A 23,343-nucleotide genomic window follows, 5' to 3' on the forward strand; every position below is an offset into this window, starting at 1 on the left:
GAATCATTTGAATTGAACACTAAAAAACATACTTTTAGTTGACATAAAATCGAAATAAATAAATGTCAATTTATTAAGTCTAAACCACCTTTACTTTCGGTTTAATAATTTTATTAAGTGTATTCATATTCGCAAAGGCTCTCCGATTCCATGACCAAATGTTAGCCAATTATGCAGACTTCATTTGTCAACGTTTTGGCGAGTATTCAAATATGAAATTTCACACTCTGCCTGACATTTCCCCCCCTTCTCCATGTCCCTCTCCCATCGCTCCATGGGCGGGTAAAAGGGGGTGTCTGTGACCGCAGCCTGGCGCCGGCTCCATGGCGTGCCTCATAAATTAATTTACACTTGAAACTGGCCAAGCCAAACAACAACAAAAACTGCAATAACAACAGCAAATATAAAAGTGTTTTGTTGCCGCAACAACAACAAAAACAACAACGAAATCAACAGTGGCGAAACTGAATGCTCCAAACCACCCACGATGGGTCGAAATTGCGGAATTGCGAAATTGCAGCCGGGAATTGGGTGTCTTGAACAGGGACTTTACACTGCGTTTCATTACAATGGAGTTGATCACGACAGATTGTAGCAGGGGTTACTTTAAATATAATTACCATTAATAAAATCTTACAACCATCAACATTGATTTCTTAATCGATATTCACGCAATTTCTTTATGCCGATTGAAAAAAATCATTAATCATCAATGATAAAAAGTACATATTCTTGTTATGCCGACTAAATATTTAATTTAATAAATAAAACATTTAGGTTATATTTAGGATTTATAACAATTGATTATAGTACGTCAACATGTATTTATTTAAGACTGTCAAAATCACTAAAAACTTTTGAATATATTTTTTTAGTTTTGGATTTTAAACTAAAAAAATATTTCCCGTAATTTGGTCGGCACAGGTTCATAGAATAGTTATATTATCATAAGACTGCATATTTTGTTTTTCTCATTGGTTCGGTTTCCGACCATTGTGCGTTCCCTAAGCAATAAAGTTATTATGCTTCCTGACCACTGAGCTGGGCAAGTTTTTGGCGTTCGGAGTTCCAAGACCCCTCCATTAAACCCCCTCCGCCGCCGCCACTGCGGTCATTATCAGCTTGAGGGGGCAACGGGAGCCACGCGTCTGTTTAATTGAAATCGACGCTCGCTGCGGTTACTTTCTTCGCACATGAATTTGTTTATTAACAGTTTCCTAAAAAAGCGATAAAGAAGCTGGGTTTTGTGGAACAGAGAGGGATGGGGGGCCAATGGTGAGGGGCGCCAAGGGATGCTGGGCAAATTGCTCTGCGACGGCACTTTGTCGTCTGTCGTAATAATTCTGTTGCAATTGAAATAAATTAAATTGCATGCGGAGCCATTGTCAGCGATGTCGCCTGTTTTCCCCCGTTATTTGTGTGCGCTTTTGTCAAGCGGAATTGTCAGTGGGTATTCAGCAGTAGATCCGGCACCACCCAACGACCGAGCCACCCATATAACCACCCAGCCTCCCGACATTCCGACCCTATATCACGAATGCAGATGCATAAACCGCAGGGGCCCAAACCAAACCAAAGCCCCGGCAAAGTCATCACATCTCTCGTGATGTGCACATGTCACTGCGGCATTTGTTTAATTAACAAAAACGCTGATGGCCCAGGCCCTGGCTCCATCTTTTCAGCTGCAGCCCTGTGGATTGTGGGTGCTAAGTGGTGACCCCAACCGCGCTGCCCTTTCCGCTTTTCCGCCACCACTCGCCACTTGTGAGCCAAAAAAAAAAAAACCTTGCGGTTGTCAGTCATCGTTTGTCTTTGTAATTTGTGCCCTGATGAGTTATACTTTCCAGTGCGTATTTGTCTGTCCGTCAGTCCCACTGTCCTGACTGATTAATGTGATGTGTGTTATGTGGATCATAAGCTCTGTGGATGATGAAAACTTTTCCTGATGGAATTTTGAGAATTTTTACGAATGGCGCAGAATCAAGTGAAACCATGATTGAAACATGACAAGCCTTTCAAAGGGCATTCAATTTATCCTTCAAACCATCATATTAGCGCATATTCAATAAATGATATATAAAGGAACTAAACGTATGCATATTTCACACCATAAAAAATCGTGAAAATATTTTATACCTTTTACAACAATTATTGAGCAGTTGGACGATTTCGGTGGGTGAACCTTTTTTAGTCGATCCTTTGTGAAACATATTAAACTTAAATTTCAGCCATATGGTAAAGGAAATTACTTAACTTTAAATATATACTTCACATACTTAACATATCCATTAGTTAAGACCCTAAATTTGTGTTTCTGTGGAACCTATGTGAAACGATGCGTTAATTATGGGGAAGTCAATTAGGTTTATATAACAAATACAAACCAATTTCAATAAAGTAAAATCAATAACATCTTCTGATAATTCACATTAGCTTGTTGAACCCCATATGGAGTTGGATAAATAAATTAGTTTGAGGTATTTGCCAACTTTGCTCTCTGGAGCCTCAAACTCAATTGAATTTCCCATAAAAACAAATCCACTGGTTAGTTTTAATTCCTCGGATCTTATTGACACTAAGCGCTTCAAAACAATTCTCCCAGCCACAAATCAGCTAAGCATAAAGGTCGTGCTACAATCAAAACTTTGTCAATAAAATGTTGAACAAAACTTAAACCACACCGACAACCGCAACACGAAAACCATTTGAACTCCGGCAAGAAAATAAAATAGGAAAAACCGAAATGAAAACTGCTGATGACATTTTCAAGGAACGAGCGATGTCAGAGAAAAAAGGAAACATAGGGAAACATTAATCATTTAATTTGATAAGCCATAAACGAAGTTGCCGATAATCTTTCTACGTGCGCTGATAAAAGGGGGAAAATGAAAATACTCCTTACTTTTCAGGGGGTTGACTTCGTCTTTGGACTCAGTCTTGGAATTTAACTTTTCGGGGTTAGCTCTGCGAGTGACGCATTGCATGCAATTTCAATTGATTACGCCACGCTCGAGGGGCAAGCTAAAAAGATGAGAGACAGGCCCGGAGGAAAACTACTTTTGGCTTTCACTTCACTTGCAGACAATCGAGGGTTGGCCAAACTTGTCGCATGAAAATGCAATTGATTTATGTGCTCGATGCAATTACTTGGGAGGAAGCTGAACGAGTTCTGGCTGCGTGCCGGGTGCCAATAAAAATCCAAGCTGCCCCTGCAACTGACAGCCGCATAAATTGCCGCCCCATTCCATCGGAAAAGCCAACCAGCCAATACCATCCACCAATTTCCTTGGGCTGTGTGTGTGGCAGCCCTGGACACCTTGTCACTAGGTGTGAAAGTGCTCGGTGCCACGCCCACACCGAAAATAATCAATGGGCGTAACGGCAGCGGGCCAATTAAATTTATTGCCAACTCTTTTGTGCCTGCAAAATTGTTTTTAATTGTCCTTGGCAATTAAAAACACGCCCCGACGTCTTTGCCTTGGCTCCTTCACCCACCTCCAGAAATTAATCGAGTCGTGTGCCCAGATAAACACAAATTTAAGGCGGATAAGCCCAAGGGGGAAATTTTGTGGTTTGTGGGTGGGTGAGTGGGTGGTTAATTCACGGCTAGGGTTGGCAAATTAAAAAGCAAGGACATGGGGAAGAGGCCAACGAAAAGTTATTTTCAGTTGAAGTTTCGTGGGTTAGGCAGGCTTTTAGATTAGCTCTTAGAATCAAGAAAATTAATATTTCCCTTGTCTACTCTTACAAAACAAAGATCCATTAAAATTCGTTCCCAATTTTATAATTATTATTTCCCCTGATTAAATCAATGTCAAAGGTTTTCCAATAAAATGTTCGAATCTTCTGACAAAATTCATAAGCTTCAGTAGAATTATTGGACATTTTTATGACTTTTTTATTAGACTCCATATCAACAGGCCATAAATCAAAAGAAACAAACAAAAAAAAATTAAATAAATTTGTAAAGAATTTTTTTGAGAAAGATCGTATTATTTTATCAAGTGAATAATGCTTATTTTAAGCTTTCGAATACACCATTATATATCACATTTCTAAACTTCTCGGAGCATCTCCAAACTTTCATAAAAATCCTTATCAATTCACTTCAGTTCTTGGCTTTCGGCTTGGCAATTTGGTTTTTCGCAAATGAATGATTTTTATGAGCCTGGATAACAAGGATGAGGATACCTGGAGCTGCTTCAGCATCATCAGCCCGAAGCCGAATCCAATGAAAACTTCTTTATCCCCTTACCTTCAATTTTTCCACCGGCTTCGCTTTTTCTATCCTTGTGTCCCGTCCGAGAAGCAGTGCTTAAAAGATGCAAAGTAACTGCTGTGCTGGACCGATGTTGCCACATCTTGAGGCACTTTTTTGAGTCACTTGCAGCCATTCGAGCTTCCTCTTCTATTCCATTTTTTCGTCATTTTTCCCCCTGCTTTTTACTCTTTGCATAAGAAAATCCACAAAATCGACATAATGCAATTTCATCTTGGTTCTGTTTTTTTCCTATTACGCTACTCCATCTGCTCCTGGTCTCTTTTTATTATCTTATTAAAGTGCGATTTTTTTGAGTTGTTCTAAAGTAGGTGTACACTGTTTTTTAATCTTATTTGACAAGTAATAGGGTTTTCTTATTTAATTTACTAGATAACTAATTTACTATAACTGAAATATAGTCGTTTTGTAAAATATTTGTTTTTGTAAGAGTCTGTGGTAAATATATTTCTGTCTTCCGTAGTTTGCTTTTATTCTTGTTTTAAATCCAATTTTAAATGTACGAGTGATTTTTATTTTGTTTGTGCTCGCATCTACAAATCTCCGATCCGAAGCCATAAATCAAACTTTGTTCTATATTTTTGTTCAGTTTGTTATCTCTCTCGTTCCGCTTATCAAAAATCCCGCGATCTTTGTTCGCTCGAATTTTGCCTCATACATTTTATTCAAAAGCTATGTGTTGAATTTTTTCAACCTGCACATCGTTCATAACTTTTCCGTGTTTATTTTGCGCTGTTTCCCCTCATTCCCTTTGCCTTTTCTATGCTTCTGGTGGGGCAGCAAAAATCACTTCATGAGTAATACAAAAAACAAAAAACCAAATCCAAAAACTAAAAAAAAATCTTTTCAATGATTTTCAAAATATTTTTATTTATCAATAAATAATAGTTTTATTAATTCTAATGATGTAGATTTAATCGACGATAACTCAGTGCTGATTTTTGGCCAGCTGTAGTGCCATTTTCGACCCTCTGGATTTTCTGCATTCCTAGTTCATATTTATTTCCCTAGCCAGTGATTATTATTTCATTTGGCTTCTGCTTTGGACCCTGTGCAGAACTCGCTGCCTTTTCATAATTCTTGGCGACTTTGTTTGTTTGAATTGTGTGCAATGCTGCGTTACGGTGGGTGGCTGGCTTCGATTTGTTGCGATTGGTGGTTCACATGTGGGGCACATTGCCATGTTGCTGGCGGAGCGTGAAACGCGGCAAATTGATTAGCATTTAAATTGGTTGCGAAATGTGTGGCACAAACAGCCAGGGCAACTGCAGCAGGACCAAAAATTAAGCCATAAAGCTGAAAGCGGACCATGAACGGTGGGTCTGTGTGTGCGGATCTGTCGCCTGGCTAGCTCCATCTGTTCACCACCCCCACTTTCCTGCCTTTTCCCATTTGGAATCCCATGGCTGCAATGAATTGCAAATAACGCATTGACCGCACTGCACCTTTGCCGCCACCTTTTGCGGACAATTCTGGGTGAACCTCAATCCCATTCCAGGTGTATATGTATGTGCGATATCTGTCCAACTTTGGCCACCTCTTTGTCCCGACTCCCTGCAAGCGTTGCATGTTGCTGGCACAACAGCAACATAAATGGCAGCAGCAACATTCGTTGCGTTTACCGCCAAAAACAGAAAACTAAAAAAACAAAAAACAAAAACAATGCAAAAGGAAACCTGGAAAAAAGGTTAACAACAAAAAGAAAACCGAGTGCACAACATGAGCATAAAATTTTTCATGAATTTGTAATTTATGTGCTAAAATGTTATCGTTGTTATCGCTTCCTTTGTGTGAGTGTGCTCGTTGTGGGCGCTGTTGTTAAAAGTTGTTGGCCAGCGAATTGTTAAGCACTTACGGTTGGCATCATTGGAATGAGTGGGCGGCTTGCTGCCCAGGGGGCGTGGCAGGAGGTGGCCCGGGGCTGTGCCACATTTCGAGTGACTGTTAAGCGGTTAAATCTACACCAATGGGACAAAAAGTAAATAGAATTTATCACAAAACAATGCCGAAATTGTTTGTTACAAAGTATTTATTGTAATTAAGTTGCTGGCATTTTAATAAAAAGCTGCGAGATTGTACAATATTTAAATACATTTAAAACTAAATTTCTCAGAGAGCAAAGCTCATTTCATGTTTTCCAAAGGCAAAAACGTAAACAGAAAATGTCTTTAATCTTCAATAAAAGCCAAGCACACAATGCAGAAATGATTGTCTTTTGGTTAACATTCAACAAAAACTTGATTGCATTTTTTAAACAATTTGTCTGCCTGATTTATCAATATTTTATTAATTATTAACCCAGTAATTAAATGTTCGCACACACACATATCGCTTCATTATTGTGTCTCAATCGTGTTAAAGTTTTTCTTTCATCTCTTGGGGGCCTTTTATCTTTCTGCCTTCCATTAAAAAATTATCATAATCAATATCGATGACAACGTCGGCGACAAGAACAACAATTAACCTTCTTCAGCAGCTGCGTTGCGTTCTTAATGTGAAAATGCAAACAAATAAAAACAACCACACTGCAAAAAAAGAGCAACAACAAACAACTCAATTTGCCACTGTGGAAGTTGCTGTCTGCTGTTTATTGTTATTTTTACTTGCTCATTGCCGATACGATATTGTTGCTGTTGCATATGTTCAGCCATCGTTAAATCGTGGACATTCCACCCTCTGTATTTCACCCTTCACCACTGCCATTGGCAAAAAAGGATGATGACGTGGCACTGATGAGTCGCCAGTTGTCGTCCAGCCGCAAACATTCAATTGAATTGCCCAACAAACAACTGAAACAACAACAAGAAAAACGCTCTAAAAGGCGCTTCACATACGGGCTGAAAAAAAATGGGGGCAGGGGTGCGGTATCTTCTAAAAAGGTCACCGCCGGCGGGAGACCTTTGTCTCTATGTTTTTATTTTCGTCTGGCCACAAGCTAAGTAAACCGATGGTCCAATCATGAAACTTGATAATGAAATTGTAAAAAAAAATCGAGTGCAAAAATCATAAAAATAATAACGAAATAGAGAGGAATTAAAAATAAGAATTTGAAGCATAGCAAACTGGTAAAATACCCTAATATTCCTATATTAGAAATTCAAACAATTCTAGTTAAGAACACTAAAAGTTTAAAAAGTACTTTATTATATAAAAAGTGTGTGTTATTTTAAAACATAATCCAAATATTGAACAAGAGCAAAAAATATTTTATACAAAGGCAACAAAGTCAAGTTTTATTTATACCAAAATAACAAAAATTGCAATATTTAAATATATATTCGCTTCAATATTTTCTCATTGCTGCCTGCATTTGCATTGTGCAATATTTATGAAGTCATTTTAGCATAACCAAATTCCCAAAAGTATTTGTGGGTTTTACATTCAAATATGCACGCTTTATTTATTGAACTTCAGTACGGATTTGTCGCACTTTATTTTGTGAATTTAAAAATTTAATCTTCAGGGAGCTTTTCTAAATTATATGTTGGTTAAAGAATAGTATACTGATCATACTTTTTTTTTTAAATCACTAATAGGTAAATATATAAAAAATTATATTTAAATTCTCAATAAATTCCAAACTTTTTTTTTTTCGTCTCTTAATCTTTTTATTAGGATTACCACAATGTTTTTTATATAGAGTAGTCATAAGCTGTGCGTTCTGCATTAAATATTTAGCTGGGAGTCGGCAGATCCAAATGGAATTCACATCCATATACAACATATCCATATCCATTAAGCTGCCGCCGTCAGCGATTCATGTTCGCGCTCATGTCCAGACGTCGCTTCTCTGTTCTCAGCTCTCTGTTCTCCACAGTTCTTTGCTAGGTTCCCCTTGTCTTTTTGAAAATACACCGAAAGAAATATCAATGCCTTTTAAAACGTCAGTCTGCTCTAAAAGTACCCAAAATTAATTATTTAAATAATTTTTGAATTTATTTTAAGTACAATCAAACTTCTAACAGTCTTCGTCATTACTTAATAAACATTGTTGTTATTCTATTTCTGATACTTTATTTTAAACTAAATGTCTGCATGACAAGTAGGGGAATTGTAATCAATAAATTTAATTAACACCGATATATTTTAAATTGAGTTCCAAGCAATCTCCTTTTTTTCAGTGCACTATTCTGTCCCCCACTTTTCCCTTTTACTGTCATCGACTTCGTTTTTTGGTTTCGCTTAATGCAGCGCGCGACATGCAAAGCGGTCAATCCACTGGGCCCCTGCTCTTTGGCCTTAGTCCCTCTGCCCCAAACCCCCTCCCCTTAGCCAGGCCCCCCTGCCCACTCCCACTTCTCCACCCCCTCCCCTCCAACTGACCTTATCTTGCCAACGTTCGACGACATAATAAAACTCGCTCTGCTTCGGTTTTTCAGCATTTATTCTGTTGTTTTGTTTTTCTGCTCTCCCGTTTTGGGTTCAGCATCGTAAAACATTTTTATAATGCGTTCACGTTGTTCGCCAGAAGATCGTTTAGAGGTTGCTTTCTTAGTTTCCCGGGGAATCGATGGTATGGGGCATTTCACATTGTAAGTATAGTACGGGGAAATATTAACTTATTTACTTAAATGCCTAAACGGAAGGTACATCAGTTAACTAGAAATAATTGCCAAAATACTAGCCTCAGCAATAAATCTCGAAAAAGGTTTAAAAAAAAAAAATTTCCTGTCATGTTGTAATTCAAAATCATATTATTTTAAAATATTTAGGAATTACCTCCAGACATCGATATATAAGTTTGGTAAAACTCCATTGTCCAGTTCTTTACAAAAAAGTTTCTGATTTTGTATCTTTAATGTAGGTTACTATACTGATTTTACACTCATGTCACGGCATGTACCGTGGCATATCTCTTTTTCATTTGCATTGCGGAGGTGGCTCAATTTTGTCTTCGGGCCATCAAATATTGAGCGCGTTTTAAGTGACACTTTACATCAGCATTGACACTCACATCGTGTCGTTGTCTCTGAACTGAACCCCTATATATATGTATATCTCCTCTTCTCTTTCATTCCCCGATGCTATCTCTGTCTCCCGTTTCGGCTATATAGGTTGCGTGAGGATCGTAAAATGTATTTTTTATGGGGCAAGGCTTTTTAGGAATTGTTTTTTGGTCTGCCCTTTCGGTTGCACCATTGATGATGAAAAACTTGTGACTTCGTTTATCGATTGACTAAATTTAATGGCTTTCCTTTAGTCCACCCTCTCAATTGCCTCTCATTCTTTCAACGATTTGCTTATGTTTATGCTGGTGGTATTTTTTTCCCATTTCTGGATCGTTTGATCTCTTCCTAATTGGAATTCTCAGGCAGTTTTTTTGTTCCGGTTTCGACATTGCGTTTGAAAATCAACGGAAGCAATGCTTGGGAAAGCTCTTCTGGTTATACCCTTGCAGAGGGTATTATAATTTTGGTCAAAAGTGTGCAACGCAGTGAAGGAGACATCTCCGACCCTATAAAGTATATATATTCTTGATCAGGATCACCTCCTGAGTTGATATAGCCATGTCCGTCTGTCCGTCTGTCCGTCTGTCCGTCTGTCCGTCTGTCCGTCTGTCCGTCTGTCCGTCTGTCTGTCCGTCTGTCTGTTTCTACGCGAACTAGTCTCTCAGTTTTAAAGATATCGAATTGAAACTTTGCACACACCCTTCTTTCCTTTGCACGCAGTATATAAGTCGGAACGGCCGGGATCGGCCGACTATATCCTATAGCTGCCATATAACTGATTGATCGGAAATGCCATAACTCTGCTGTTTGTTAGGTTAGGAAGTTGGGACTTTCTATGGGTTTTATATTTGGCCAATCAATCCGACGTACCAAATTTCATAAGGATCGGCCGACTATATCTTATAGCTGCCATATAACTGATTGATCGGAAATGCCATAACTTTGGTGTTTGTAAAGTTAGGAAGTTGGCATTTTCTATGGGTTTTATATTTGGCCAATCAATCCGACGTACCAAATTTCATAAGGATCGGCCGACTATATCTTATAGCTGCTATATAACTGATTGATCGGAAATGCCATAACTTTGGTGTTTGTTAAGTTAGGAAGTTGGGATTTTCTATGGGTTTTATTTTTGCCTAATCAATCCGACATATCAAATTTCATAAGGATCGGCCGACTATATTCTATAACTGCCATATAAGTGAACGATTGGAAATGCCATAACTTTGGTGTTTTTAAAGTTAGGAAGTTGGGATTTTTTATGAGTATTAAGAATGCATTATGAATGATTTTGGAGAATATAATTTGCAGAATATTCTGCAAGGGTATTTCAACTTCGGCTCCGCCCGAAGTTAGCTTTCCTTTCTTGTTTTTCTTATACTTTCTGGGTGGTGCAGGTGGTTGGGTGGGTTGTATACGTAGTGCTTGGTTACTTCGAGTGCTGCAAGTGGCGCCTGCTGTCAGCTTGCATCGATAAAAATCAGCAGCTTCCTGCAATTTCCGCTTTTGAAAATATGCGGGCTGCATACAAAGTTTTTCCCCCTCCTCGGACTCAATTTTTCCCACTCGTTTTCCTTACTTTTTGCCAGCTGCCAGGTAAATATGTATTTAGATAAGTGTCACTTATCTAGACCATCCAGCTAAGAATTCTCATTCTTCGACAGTTTTTCTCCCTTTTGGAGACTCTTCAAACTGACTGCCGCACACGCAATTAATTCTCTTAATTGAAATTGCAACCGCCTTCTGGCCACCTAATTGGTAGTTGCAGTGGGCGTGGCCACAAAGGAGGCGGGCACGGGGTCAGGGGGCATATCACTTGCATCGGAAAGTGGCGCCCCCAAATGAAAGCCGCCAGCAGAAAACGAGGAATGGGTTGCGAAAGATGAGAGTCCCGAATGGGAATCGAGAATGAATAAACGGTCGAGTGAATGGGCACAGTGGATTGCTGGAATTCATATGAAATTATTAAAAAATAAGCCTCTAAAATATATGTTCTCTCTGGAATTTTCTTAAGAATTTAAATTCCAATTAATTTTAAACTGTCTCGGCTATAAAAATGCCAGGTGATTGCCACATTCTTGGAGTCAACACATAAAATTAAACCCTCTCAATGGGTCAACAGTGATTAAATGCTATAAAAATGTGTTTAAATATTATGGGTATTTTATGTGCGGGGCAATATAAAACATTTATCTGACTTAAAGGATTGGGAAAATATTCTAATCAAATGCTACTGATATAAAATTTAAGAAATTATTTTAACTAGAATCTTATATTTGTTCAATTTTTTAAGGAAGGATTCATTAAACTCTTTAAACGTCTAAGTGTTCAATAACATTAACGAGAGAATAAGCACTTCTTTGTATTCTTTTTTTTTTTAAATGACTTATTTATTACAATTAATTTTTGCAACCAAGCCCACTGTGCATTTTGTGGGGACAAATGAATGAATACATGGATTCCTTCGCCATTTTAAGGAGGGTGCAAGGCAAGTGTGAGAAGTAAGAAGTGCGGGTGAAGCGACAAATGCAGTAACTGGAAAATTGCGCGACAATTAAAGATTTTGCGCGACTGGGTGAGGGGGTGTCGGGGTTCAAGAGGGACGGGAAAAAGGGGAAAAACGAGAAGGAGGCGTTTTCATCTTTGGTTGTCGTTGCCCCAAATGTAAGTCAAGTGAGGCGTAAAGTGCATGCGGGATAGGGGTGAAAGTGTGTAAAGGAAAACCATTGCACCGTAAGTCTCCTCAACACTTTTCCGTATCCCCTTCCCGATTTTCCCCCTCAATTTTCCCTTTCCCACACATTTTCCCCTCGCTGTAGTCGCTGTCAACTTGTTGCTGGCGAAACAGTGAAGATCTCTCGCTGAAGCGAATGTGACAACTTGGCTGACAAAATGCTAACAAGATGATGTGGCGCAAACTTTTTTCTAGAGTCAGCCCAGTTTTTCTGTACTTTTCCTCACTTTTCAGCGTGCAACAAGCTGTACCAACAAATGACCAAATGTCTGCCAAGTGTCGCCACCAAAAACGGCGACAAAGAATCGCAGGCGACCACCCAAAGCGACAGAGTTTTTCATGTAGGCTGAATTTGATTGTAAGCAACAATGCGTCTTCATCTTTTACCCTAGGATTCTCTGAAGTCGTCTTTCACATTATGTGAATGAATTGAATTTGTTGCTATCTTTCAAGGATATTTTTTATTCATATTAAATATAATAAATTTCCTGAATACGTTTTATTTGTTAAAAAACATTAAATAAAATATCTTGTCACTAAAGTGTAATATTTCTTCCCAACAATTGTTTTAAAATTGTTAATTTCAAGTGAAAAATATTGGTAAAATTGTTTATTTATTATAATAAGTCACAGCAGTACAACTTTACTTAACTTATACAATATTACGATAGTCACAGTCAAATTAAAACTTCGTAATGTTTTTCTAATTAGATAAAGAAAATTTAGTAGGTCGTAAATTTCTTTAACTAAAAACATAAATTTAAAATGCTGCCTAAAGAGTATGTAAAGGAGCGAATCCATTTCAAAACGTCACCTCTCGTTTGCATTGAAATACTTTTCCTGCGTACAATTTATGAGCCAAAGCAACAGCAGCGAACAACAGCAAAAAAAATGGGCAAACAAATTCTTAGTGGCGGCCACGCGGCGTATGCGCAATTTTCCCCTATGCGAAGCCGTAAATCATTGCGGCCAATGCTTGACATCTATGAGAGATTCTCTATGTGAGTGTGTATCTATGAGTGTGTGTGCGTGTGTGTGTGGGTGTCAACGCCCCTCGGTGGGCGTGGCGGATGCGTGTGTGCGTTAATCTTCACTGCGACTGCAGTCGCCTCTCGTCTTCACGTTTTTCTGCCTTTGACAGCAGCGGCCGGCATTTAGTTTTAATTTATGGCACATTTGCTCACTTTATGTTCATTTCTTTCGCCCAGATGAAGGCACCACCCACCCACCATCTAGCCACCCTTTGCCCTTGCCCCCAGCCTCCTCGAGAGGGTTGCGCCCCCCATTTGATTGCTTTGGAAATCGCAAAAATTTCAAGACAATGGAAAGGAAGACTACCCTGGAGTCTTTGAAGATCTTTTGTTCTTTTGTAATTGCTTTAAAAAGGCATTCTGCAAAGATAGTCGTTTATTTATTTTTTATGGTTAAAGATCAACAAATAAGACAAAAACATATATGGAAATGGAATATGGAAAGGGAGATATCATATAATTTCCACTATATTCCTTGAAATATATTTTAAAATAACATTTAAAGCCTATTTTACAATAAGTGCAACACATCAGAGCCAGCTTATTAAGTGCATATTTTAAATACCTTAAGCCATAATTGAAATATATTTAAAATGGTTATACATTAAAGCCTGTTACCCAAAAAGAAGTGTACCTTTTTAGCTGCAAACTATTGAATTATCTCTAGCCTAAGCCAAGCTTTAAAACAAAAGAGGTGTCCTTTAATGGGATCAACTAATAACCAAAATAAAGCCGCTCTTTAAGTTTATTGACCAAACCTCCAACTGTACAACAAGGTAGAACAACGCGGATGGCAACCATGAAGCACGGGTATTAATTTGGACTATTCAATGTGCCACTTAATACCAAAGACGTGTCAATTTCATGGCTGACAGAATCGCCCGAGATGATGATGCGCTGCTCCTCCGCATCGTTGACATCCTTTAGTGGAGTGATGGATTGAGAGCGGGGGCGACTGAGGCAGGTCACCACTGGGGATTAATTATAGCCATCAAAAGTTATTAGACGCAATTATCGCAATGTTGGCAACGTGACTATGATTTGAGGCCACTTCAAGCTGCCTGATGTTGAGTGAATAACCGTACTGCTGATGTGCCCCAGTGCGTTGTATAAGTATCTGTCCCTGGTTAGTTATCGATGGAAAAGCTGTGACCAACATTAGCCATTGAGCAACGATCTTAAATATTTTATGCAATAATTGAAAATTATACAGAAAATGTACAGAGCAAAATAAATTTAAATACATGAAAATTATAAAGAAGTTTATTTGCTTTGATATGATTTTTGATTTGTATAAACAGGCAACTTAAGCTTTAAACTATTAAAAATAAAGTGCTTTCATTTATTTTTTAGTAATTGCTTTAAGCAAAAATCACACTAATTTCATAAGTATTAAAAATGTTCAAATATTTATTAGTCATATTAATAATTACATACAAAGGCTTGCCATTCTTGTCTTAAGACAAGTGCAACGTTAACCATCGCAACAGCTACATTGCCAATTAAATTAGGCAGCTCACCAACCAATGGCATCAACAATGGACACCGCAGCAACAGTTGCAGGAAAACCATCAACATAAACGGCATTAGCACACTGGCAACAAGCTCATCAACATCTCCATCAGCAGCAGCAATTAAATTGCCCAGCCAAGAGCAGACGGAGCATTTTCATTGCTTCCTCATCGGGGCATTTTCACCCCATTTCCCCGATAATGTTCCCGCCCATGTCTGGTTCACATTTGTCAAACGTTGCCGTTCTCCGGTGGCTAAAACCGCAGTCTCTGGACCTCAACTGCCGCCCTCCAAAATTTCCCAGCCCACAACAAATGATTTGTCAGCTGGCAAAGAGGAATCTTTCAAAATTTGTCGCTGGTTGGTGTAATTAACACTTTACCGAAAAATTGAACTTGCCCGGCCGCAGACGAGGCAAATATCCATTAACAATGGCTGCTGCTCCCCAATTTTCTTCTATTTTCCCCGATTTTCCAGCCAACGGGAGTGCTAAAACAATTAGAAACAGCCGCGCTTCGTCGCTTGTCGGTTGTCATTAACGCAGAATGCGACAAAAATGATCAGCAGCAGGAACACGGAAGGCGGCAAGTGTGCAATTTCCACTGCACAGAGAAAAATCTTAATTATTTTGTATCAAAACATGAAAAGAAACATCATTTTAAATACACAAATGCACAAAGTGAAGTGCAATATCTAAGCAAAGCAATATATCTATTGCATATAGAAATATATTTGAAATTATTTAATTTTTATAATTCCTTTTCTAATATTTTTGAAAAAAAAAGTTTGCAAAAAAATGTGATGCGCATATAAACAGGAAACAAAGGAATTTTTAAACAAATTTAAGTTGTAGCAAATGAAAATAATTTTTTTTTATGTGCCTTTTAATTTTGTAGCATAATTTACGCAGCCAGATTTTTTCTCCCTGCTCGAGTATTAAAAAACACTTTTTGTCAGGTTTGTCGCATGCGTAAATATGGAAACTTTTGTTGATTGAGGCAATTAGCAATTGGCCTCGCTCTTGGCCCGACCAAATGTTTGTCTAATTACACTCGGCACACACTTTACACAGCTTTCAGCAGGCTGCCATTTGTCTTCATTCTGTGGCAACAGCAGCAACTCGCTTTATTTGCCTTTGTCACGGCGGCAACATGCAGCATGCAACAAGCACAGCAGCAACATTGACAGACTCCGTCAACGAGAGGTATTTTTTTGCGGCTGAAATTAATGTGGCAAAAGTTTGCCAACGCATGGCAACTGCAGCGAGCTGTGTTCCCCCATTTGCCACCCCATCGTCCAAAGTTTTTGACATTTCTTTTTAGCTCGAGGCGCCTGTGGTTTTCACTGCCATAAAATTATACTTTATAGCATATTCCGGCTGCTGCTCCCGGCCGTATTATAAATAAGTTTATGGGCGGCTGGCTGCAAGGCGAAATGTTTAATTACATATGGGGCGTGGTCCAGACCCTGATCAAGAGTGCGAGTGCCAAAGACTTCCCGAGAAAAGCTGACAAATTGATTGATGATCTGCTATAAAATGTCTCGTTTGTTGTGAATGTAACGCAACATAAATTTGCAAAAAATTATGGACGAGCAAAAGAAAAAGCAGGGCAGAAAAAAGCCGGAGAAAGAGTAAAATGTGGAACAAAGCCTCAGGCGCAGAAGCCATAAAAAAGAGTGAGCCAAACAAGGAGAATTCAGCAATGTCTGAGTTGGTTCGACGAGGAGTGAGTGCAGAAGTTATAATTAAAAACATATGTGCCATGACCCAAGGCAACCGAAGAGTGAAAAGCATAAAGAGAAAGGGGGAAAGTTGAAAAACAGGGGGAAAAAGTAAGGGTTTGAGTTAAATTGAAGTTTACTTAACCCCGAATGGGTTAATTAGACGACCGTGGAGAAGTCAGATGGCAAATGGCAACTGAAATGAAACCAGTCAAGGTCAGAAAAGTACTGCAAAAGGAAATAAAACAGAGAGTCCAAAGAAAAAAGGAGAATATGCAGATGCTTTTTTGCTGGGAATTGTACACTATTATACAATTATGGTACTTTCGAAATATAAAGTGACATTTATCATAGCTAACATTAAATATATACTTTTGTTTTGATTTTAATTTCATGGTTAACAACGAATAAATAATATTAAATATAAATTGAATCCTTTGTAATTTTTTTCCAACAGCTTCTTTTCTTAAATCAATCCGAAAGATTATTGCCAGCACATATCGAAATATCTTGTTCCGTCTCTCCAAACTCCGACAATCTCAGCTTTATGACCGCAATTTCTCCCCAACTGGCAACTCTTTAAGCCAAACTATTCGAGTCTGGAAAAACATTCCCTACGATCCCCAATAGCGCCATTTGTCTTCAATCACCTGGTGGTAGTTGAACCATTTCTTTCCACTAACAAGACCCCACCCCCGTTTCCCATCAAAGACGACTGTACTTTTACCTGTACCGAAAAATCGCTGAATCGTCACAAAATCACTTTTACGATTTTGGTTTATATACTCACATATAAGTATATATGGCAATAAAGAGGAAAAAATAATATGGGAAACTAGCCCAATACAACTGAGAAATCTCAGCCCCAAACTGAATGAGATTCCCACTCTGCGCCAGCGTTGCAAACTTTTGGCAGCCACTGTTCGGGGCTCAATAAAATTGCACGACGAAGGAGCTGGCAAACAAAGTAATTTTTATAGCAGCCAACATCTTCCAACACCGCACACATGAACCTGAATCCTCCATATATGGCGAATACTTTACTTATATTTCCTCAACTTTTTTTTTTACCTTCCTTGGGGTTTTTCCAGCTCCCATGATTTTCCTTCGGCTCTTTACTTTTTTTTGCCTTTCCGCAACGTCACAAAGTTGCCGCAATCTGTTGAGGCTGCTCTGGATTTCGAAACGCGAAAAAGGTGGAGTTGTCTGGTAGTTAAATTCGTTAGCTAGGGGGTGGTAAAAAAAAATGGCAGGGGAATGTTGGATATTCATAGCTGACTGCGAACAATTTACGCCTCGCATTACACAAAACTTTTTTTTCGGAGGGATAGTGAAAGTCAGCGTGACTCTCAGGTTGGGGGTTATGCTCGCATTTATTTACATTTATAAAAAATATTTCCCCACACACATGTGCATCAATGTGTGTTGGGCTCCCCTAATTCCAAGAGCTGCAACTTATTGAAAACGAATGGTGTGTGAAAAATTTGGGGTAGTTTTTTATTTTGGTTATGAGTTGCCATGAAATCGAAGCAAGTCATATCGCAAACATATATCAAAATAAACGAATGATATGTGCGAAAAAAAAACACAGGACATATGTCAGTTGATGTATAAACAGATAAATTGAGAAAAGAAGGCAATCAATTTTTGTTAGTCATGAAATCTTTTACCAAATAAGTCAAATATTTGGCAAGGAAATTGGTAGAAAACTTGGTAAATAAAACTTTCAAATGTGAAGACAAATTAATCAAAAAGAGTGAATTAGGTAAAAATTAACAATTCATAAACATATTAATATAATTTTTCTTGCCATATTAAGATTGAAAGGAAATAAGTTAAAAGTAAATCACGCTTCATTATTTTCCCTTATAATTGGGTTGGCCAAAAAAAATCCAAAAAAAAAGAGATTTTTTAACACAAAATTATCAAAAAATTAAATTTAATAATAAATACCTATTCACCACAATACTATAATCCTTCTAGAAAGCGTATTATAAATTGCCGGAAATAAGTAAAAAGATAATCACACCTCCTCATTTCCCGTTCTTGTGGGATCATCCTTTTGATACTTCCCAGTAGATAGGATAATTACTCTTTTCCTTAACTGGTTTTCATTTCCATTTGCACACACAATGGCGAATTATCCCATGGGTAAGCACATGGGACAAAAATCCACTCAACCAGAACGAGACAAAGATACAGGGAGTGAAAGAGAGGGACGAGGTCAGAGGGATAGTGAACTTTTGCAAACAGGATGACACAAATTAGGTCTCAAAATTAGCCAGCTTTGTGGAGGAGAGAGTTTTTCAACAGCAACAGGATCAGGCTTAAAGTTCTTGTGCCATGGAGAATAGTAACAGCTTTTCCGGAAATCTTTTAGCTGGAAAATATTTAGGCACAGAATGCCAGCTAACTGTTGCTGGTGCACAAAACTTGGCACAGTCGAAATCCGTTTCCGGCATTTTTGCCTACTTTTCGTGGCCCGTATTTTCCCTTTTTTCTGTCTGAAGCCCAGTAACTGTTGCACTTTTCTTATTTTTTTGTTTTGTTGGTGGCAGCGTTGCACATTTTTTAGTGTAAATATTATTGGCAACAAACACTGAAAGTGGCAAAGCGGGGCAAATGGGCCGAGGGGGCGTGGCAGGCTGACAATGGGCGCCTGAAGTGGGTGTCTGGGCCTAACAGTTCATGGCTGGCGAACGAAGAGGGGTCGGAAAAGTCGGAAAAGCCGGTGGGAGTGGCTTGGGGAGTGCTGAAGTAGCTGCTGTTGCTGTTTGTGCCGCACTTTAAATGCACTTGAAAGTGTTTGCTTATGGCACTCCAAACTCTCTCACCCACACACACACACGAGCAACACTGTTACACACACACCCACACTTTGGCGGAGAATATATATAATACTTAAGTTCAGGTTGAAGTTTTTAAAGTAATTTATTTTTTCTTACTTAAGGTGGCCTTTCCTTCGCACCCATTTCTTCTCCCTCTGGAATGCATTTTTGATTTTTTTTATAAATTCCCATGGCCTTGTTGCTTTTTTTTTAGCTGTCACTGTTGCTGCTTAAAGGGGGGAAACTTGCAGCCATGTTGCTGATGTGTTGATGCTGCTCCTTTTCGCCCTTTTTTCCCACCAATTTCTTGTGCATTTTCTTCTGCTTTCCCGTCTTTTCCATGTTGCATTAATGTTTGTTGTTTTTCCTGTGGATGCTGTTTGCTCTGCTGTTGTTGTTCCAGTTGATGTTGCTGTTGAATTCTCTCTGCTTTTCTGCCTTGCATTATAAGTGCATTTCAGCCATGTCCGCAGCTGTGTGTGTTCACCTTTTGCTCAGCCATTTTTAAGTGACTTGCAGTCGACATTCCGCCGACTGCTACACATAAGAGAATGCTTTTTATTATTAAGCCGCCAAAAAAGAACAACATTTAATATTTTCAAACAAATTTTAAAACCATTGAACAATATAATAAAAATGCTAACATTATTTTACGAATTTTTCCTAATAAAGATATTATATAATTTATTTATAATTTTCAAAATTTGTTTGGCCTGTTGATACTTTTTTCTCTTAAATGTTGTATATGCTGGATACAGAAGGAAATGCATTTTAATAAAATAAAATTGTAATAAGTTTTTTTCTTTGTGTACACAATATTTTCCGCCCCTCTCTCAGTGCATTCTCACCCACTTATAACCTATTTTTTGTATGTTGCATACTTTTGCGAGCTGCCGTTCTTTTTTTCCGTTTCTTGTTCTCTCGTTTGCCAGCCATAAATCATCTTGTTGAATGCCACACTGTGGCAAAGGCTTAAAGTGTTAAATCAGCACAAAATGCTGCTTGAAGGGGTTAAAGGGACGCTGAGGGGGTTAAGCAAAATGTGCCAAGCATACGGCGGCAAATTCAAATCACATTATTATATATTTCATGCTTTTGTGTGGAAGGAATGCAAAAATAGAAGCTGGTGCATAGCATACAATTTAAGAGATTGCCCTGGAAATTAGTGTATGAAAATAAGTGAAACGTTTCTTTTATTAGTAATATTCTAAACTGAAATTAAATGTTATCTATAAATATAACATATCATTATATTATCACAATTTTGTATTATTTTGCTTCACTTGGTTATTTCAGAGTTAGGATTGATAAATCAGATTGATTGAATATTTTATGTTATGAAATGTTGCTTTTTAATAGCTTCATTTGTTAAATGTACAGGAGTTTCCCAAATGATTCTGTTAATTGTACTCAAATTGTTACCTGTTACTCAAATCGGCCAAGAACAATAAGCCAATAAGCAATAGGCAGCCCCAGGCTTCTGTTTCAATCTCAATCCTCTTAGCCGTAATGAGTTCAATTCTCATTGCATAAGGTCAAAAGGTCCTCGAAGGACCGTCACCCTCCAACCACCCGTTTGTAACCCAGCTCAGGGCCGCAGAGTCAGACCGCAGTAAACTTCTGAGACCGCAGTAACCAAATGGCCCAAGCCAACTGGAGCTATCTAAGCCAACACACACACACACAGGGGTCCTGGTCCTCGTCCTGGACCTTAGTCCTGGATCCTGGCCCGGGGTTCCGGGTCCTGGCCATGGCCCTGATCCTTCGCCCTGCTCGTCGAGTTGCAAATTTTAATCCCAGAGTGAAGCTTAAACAAATTTTGTGCCTCGACCGACATATGTGGGCATAATTGAAGTCGAAATGGGATGCAGGATACACGCTTACTGCCCTTACACTGCAAAATGACCATGGCAATACCATGTATATAAAATTAAAACGTATGTTAGGAAAATAATTCCGTAAAAAATAGTATTTTCTTTCTCTTCCATTTCTGTTATATATTTCTGTTTAATTTAAATGAAGATAAGATAAAAAGTATAAATAACTTTGCTTGGCAAGAGTAATTCCTAGAGAAACTAGACAAATGTCCTCTAAAACATTTTTGGTTTTATTAGTTTTATTTGTGTTTTTTCAAGTGCAAATTTCCTCCTCACACTCACTATGCTCACATCATTCCCATCGTTCTATTGTATTTGCATTAGTGTAGTAAATGCAAAGTGTTATAAGCTTTATTATGGTTGCCACAGCATCTGCCCCATCTCTTTTTTGCCCTCGGCTCTTCGTTATTTTGTTCCTCCTCAAACATATCCCACATAGAGAAAGAATGGTCGGTCCCAAGCACGAGCTCCAGCTTACGTCTGGGAGTTTTCCGTAATGATGTGCCCAAATCCCACACACGCAGAGGCAAACTATAATCCGAATTCCATCTGCAGGAATGATAGTGGATCGGAGAGGGGTTTTGGGTAAAACAAAGAAATTGGTTAAGACTTGGCCAAATTTATATATCGCTGTGCAGATACTCTACCTTTTTTCAAATAAATTAAATCTTATTAATAATCTACACATACTCGCGAATCGGTATTAGATAATATCATTTACATCGTTTAGAAAATTACTAATGTGACCTAGTTATTAAAATGATTTCAATCTTAATTCGTTAAAATATATTACAGTTTTTCTTAAAGTACAATCATTCATGGTTATCATAATTAAGAACACAATGTGTGTCATTAAAGTAAGACCCCAATCTTTTCAGACAATATTTTGCCTTCTTCACATTACCTAAATGCCCAACAAATTGAATCACAATTTGCTCTTCCCTTTTTGTTGTCTGAGGGTAGTGAAAAACGTTTTGGTAAAACCCAAAAATGGATTGATAATATCCCGCAAATGATTAACTTGTCTGAAAGTTTTTTGTCAGCGCCTTGGGGCTTTTCAGATGGATTGAGGGAGGGGTTCTTATCGAGGGACCGCTCACACATGTAAGCCCCCGTATGCTAATAGTTTTCCGAGCTTCCAACAGATTTGTCAAGCTGTCTTATGCCAGTCTCTCCCATTTCCCTCCCCCTTATTTAAATCAATCTGGGAAAGGGGGGGCTTAGAAAATGGAGAGGGGGATAACTGATTGTGGGTTTCTCATCAAATTAGATCCGAATGGCATCGTTGATTGGCCTGCGTAACTGACAGCTCATAATGAGATTGAATTTTTCTTGCCAGTAATTGATAAAGGGTTGGATCACCCGAAAAGCCCCCCTGATTTATGCAACTGTGTCAATGTCAAATGCCGGCCATAACTCTTTGGCCAGCCCTCGCAGCACATAAATATTGTATCACATGGCGTCATAAAAGAAATAATGATAAATAACCTATTCAGCAGAGGCGGCAGCAGCCGAAACAGAAGTGTCCCAAAATGACTTCATTGCAGTGGATGCGACACCAGAAATTCATAAACAAGGAGACAAGTCCCCGAGTCGTATATATATCTTATACAGTCCCCCGATCTCTGTCCGACTCTGCACTTCTCTTATCCGCAACGAGGCGGTAATAAATCTCTTGGCAAAAGGCGAAAAGGCAAATCGTACAGATTATTAGGCCTCTCACTCCCCCTAACCGCTTTTCCCTCCTCCTCGATTTCCATTGCGTCAGGAAAACATCTGGCAGATTTTGGAGGATTTTATGGATTTGCCAGGGGAGTGGGCGTGTCCCAATAGAAATACTTATGTTTATGCGATGAGCTCAAGTTCTGACAGTGGATTAAGCATTTGCATAAATATTGAAAACAGTTTGAATATCTAAATCATCAAGTGGAAATCAAAATTATTGAGGGGGAAGGCCGAGAAAGAGCTAAGCAACAACTTTCAAACTTATGTTGTGTGAAAGTCAAGAGCATTGAATAAAAAATTTCTGGAAACCCTTTCACTATTTTCTATATTTTGTCATACAATATTTTCCATACATGTTATAAAGGCTCCAATCATTTGAGTTTTACAAATATTTTGTAACATAAAAGTTATTTTTAATTAAATAGTTTTAATAATATTTTCAGACTTAAAGTCTTGAATGTTAAAAACTCAATTAAATATTTAAAAGTTCAATGAATTCCTTTTGTATTGACTTTTATAGCATTCCCAAAATGACTAAAAATTTGTTGCTCACAATGAAACCCACTTTGGACCCCCAAAACAGCTAATTGCTGGCCATCTGTCAGCTAACCGCCAACGGCAATCAAAAAGTTAAGAGCCAGAAGAGCGACAATTCGACCGCAAACTAATTTATTAATCCCCTTCCA

General features: G+C 38.4%; 1 protein-coding gene across 2 annotated transcripts in view; it reads left to right on the top strand.

The window, feature by feature from the left end:
• Positions 1-23,343, top strand: part of LOC108047308 — an 81,361-nt gene that overhangs the window by 10,213 nt on the left and 47,805 nt on the right. The gene's annotated exons all lie outside the window — the stretch shown is intronic.

This window comes from Drosophila rhopaloa, unplaced genomic scaffold (assembly GCF_018152115.1).
Source record: "Drosophila rhopaloa isolate 14029-0021.01 unplaced genomic scaffold, ASM1815211v1 contig_2, whole genome shotgun sequence".
Lineage (NCBI taxonomy): Eukaryota > Metazoa > Arthropoda > Insecta > Diptera > Drosophilidae > Drosophila > Drosophila rhopaloa.